The 3,340-nt window shown below is 36.5% G+C and overlaps 1 pseudogene; it reads right to left on the reverse strand.

Annotated features, from left to right (window-relative positions):
• Positions 1 to 420: 420 nt before the first annotated feature.
• On the reverse strand, positions 421 to 1,410 carry LOC150027544 (uncharacterized; annotated as a pseudogene).
• Positions 1,411 to 3,340: the final 1,930 nt, after the last annotated feature.

Consider the following 3,340-nt stretch of genomic DNA (forward strand, 5'->3'; position numbering starts at 1 on the left):
ACCACAATCTATGAGAATGTGATTGGCAGATAGCCAATCCATTCCTAGGATAACATCCAGATCCTGAAGAGGTAGGTAGACAGATCAAATTTATTTTGAACCTGCGTCCCTCTACTATTACTGGACATTCAGAGCAAACTGTAGGGGTCAATACTTTTCCTGATGTAGGTGTAGAGACCATCAGTTCAAACGACAACTCTTTCACTAAAAGACCCAACTCATCTACACACAAACTTGATACAAAAGAATGTGTCGCTCTTGAATCAAACAAAACTTTAACACATCTACCAGCTATATAACATAGACCTTGTACCAAGTTACCCGACTGAGATGCTTCAGCTCCTCGCATAGCAAAAACTCTCCCTGTTGCCTGAGGTCTACTGCCTTCACTCCTAAATTGTTGAAAATCGCCTGATGGAGTCATCCTATTCTTGTTAGGACAATCTCTAGCAAAATGTCCCATCTTTTGGCATGTAAAACATCTTTTCTCTGGAGTTCCCTTGGTGCACATATTAGTGGTATGTGGTCCACCACAATGGAAACATCTAGGTTTCCATGATTGTTGCTGCTGAAACTGGGGTGGAGCTGCTCCTGTCCTTGCTGTGGAGATCTAGCATAAGGCTTGTGTGGTTGATGTTGTACCTTGGCCTTCCCACTAGAAGACCCTCCTGGGTGTGATCTCATTACCCTGGAATCACCCTTTTCCAAGGTCTCCACCATCTTCGCCTTCTCCACTAAGGCAGGAAACTCCTTGATGCACATAGGTGATATAGTCTTCTTCAACTCATGTTTTAAACCTTCTTCAAACTTCCTACACCTCCAAGCCTCAGAGGTAGCTTGGGTGTAGAATCTGGCTAAATACTCAAACCTAGCGGCATAAGCATTCACTGACATCTCTCCTTGTTCCAACTTGAGAAATTCAGCTTCCTTTGCAAACCTTGCACTATCTGGAAAATATTTCTCCAGAAACTTCACTCTAAAACACTCCCAGTCCAAAACTTCAGCTCTGGTTTCCATCATTTGTTGAGCTCCCATCCACCAGAACTCTACTTCTCCAGACAACAAATATGTAGCAAAAACCAATTTCTTATCCTCAGGGCAGGAGGTTGCCCTAAAGATCTTCTCTAGCTCCCTTATCCATTGGTGTGCTTGATCAGGAGTGGCATAACCCACCCAAGTTCAGTGGGAATGCCTCATAAACTCTGTGAGTCCCATCTGTTCCTAGGACAAACTGACATGGGAAGCTGTTGCAGCAGATCTAGCATTCTTCCAATGATGCATTGCTGCCTGGTGATTCTGAGCCATTGCCACATTCTGTTGTTGGATAGCATTTGCCATCATCTCAATAGCCTTGGCAATCTGGTTCATCTCAGAATAAGGTTGGAGAGGGGTAGGAGGTCTAGGAGCCATTCTATAAAACACACAAAAAAGATTCATGCTAAATCTTTAGAATTTTAAACTATGTAGTTTTACTAACAAACAAACTAAAGCACACATAAACAACCCCATAACCCTTAGGTCTCCTAAGGTTCGAACAGCTCTGATACCATAATGTAACATCCCTAACTTTTACCTTTTTTAAAAAAAAAAATAAAAAATTACGTACAATATCTAATTAGCGTACAATATCTAATTAACATATAAACATATATTGTTTTCTCATATTTGTATCTCAAAATATATCCCTCTTCATAGGGATTTAATATATACATCCAAAAAGAAGTTTAAAAACAAAACAAAGCAAAGCATTCAATTTAAATCTATCTAATCCTTCTGCTGCTCACTGAGGAGCTCTATTACCTGCAATCTCATATGCTCCCGTGTAAATACACGATCATCACAGTTAGAGAAACAACACAACCAAATAACAGGGTAAGCTAGTCATATAAAACAAAATTCTATAAAATTTCACTTTGAAATAAATAAAACATAAATCATAAGTCTCATACAAATTCTCAAATCATCAAATGTCATACAATTTCTCAAATCATCAAGTGTCATACAAATTCTATATTCATCTTTGACATATCAGACTTCCACTGACTCATGTAACATAGACACTTGACTCTACTTCCGGAAGACTCGTGCGTTGACTTAGACTCAGAGATTTGCACCTGTCATACTATCTCACTGTGAAATCCACACAGTTATGCGCATAAAGAATCTCAATATCATATCTCTCCTAGTATGACAGGGTTAACTCATATAACAGGTCAATTTAGTTATCTTTCAAACAACTTACCCATTCATATGAACCTCCTTCGACTCTCACCACCTGAATAACTTCATCTATATGATTTCATTATCTCAGGAGAGTCAGGATATCTCCTTCTAGACGAATCCCTAGTCAATGCACATCCTAAACAATCTTAACACGGTATTTTCTTTCCTGAAAATACTATGTTTTGATTAAAAATTCATATTCTAAACATCACAATCTCCAACATCAAACAATCAAATCATTCCACAATTTAGAATTTGCAAAAAACACAACAATTCATTTACTAATCATATAAATGTCTTGAATCAAAAGGGTTCCAAAGTGTTTCTGAATAATGTCAAGTTTTACTATCCAAAAAGAGAAACAATAAAAGGAGAATGAAATAAAATTTATCTCTCAACTACCACTATATCCAACAGCTCTCAACTTCTTCCAATTTGCACAAGCAATAACTAATTCCAACATGTATTTAATAAAAAGGATGAGGAAGCCACAACATGAAAATGACAATTAAAGTTTGATCACCAATTGTTAAACCCAACAACTAATTTATCTCAAAAACACCAGAATTCATATTACAATCAACATAGCTCTCAAAATAATCAACTCATAATTTACTTTAAAAATTGTCACAAACAATTTTAGTTCATAAACTGAATCATCAGGAAATATTCAAAATATATGCTCTGAAATTGTCAAGAAAAAAAATCATCACAAACCTTTTTCAAGTACATTCAGTAATTCATTCAATTCCAAACTTATATGCATTCTACTCCATCTACTATATCTAAATTTTACATTTCAATCTCAAACAGTTTCCAATCTATACCAAACAAGAGATCCTGTAAGAAAATTTTGAAACTGGTGACCACGTCAACCCCACATCCAGATCTTCTAGCTTAGGGTTCTATTGGCAATTTAAAAATATAGCTTCCCTTACCTGAACTTTAGCTGATGCTCACTAGGAGCTCCAAATCTACCAAAAGCCTAAAGGTAATTAACCTGCACCACAAAATCCTGATAAAAATCTACCACTAAAAAAAAACCCGTACAACCCGTACAAATTCAAAACTAACCCGTACAAAATCTAATATATCAAAATTAACTCAAAAGAAAAAG

Source organism: Phaseolus vulgaris, chromosome 5 (assembly GCF_051622355.1).
Source record: "Phaseolus vulgaris cultivar YP4 chromosome 5, ASM5162235v1, whole genome shotgun sequence".
In the NCBI taxonomy this organism is placed as follows: Eukaryota; Viridiplantae; Streptophyta; class Magnoliopsida; order Fabales; family Fabaceae; genus Phaseolus; species Phaseolus vulgaris.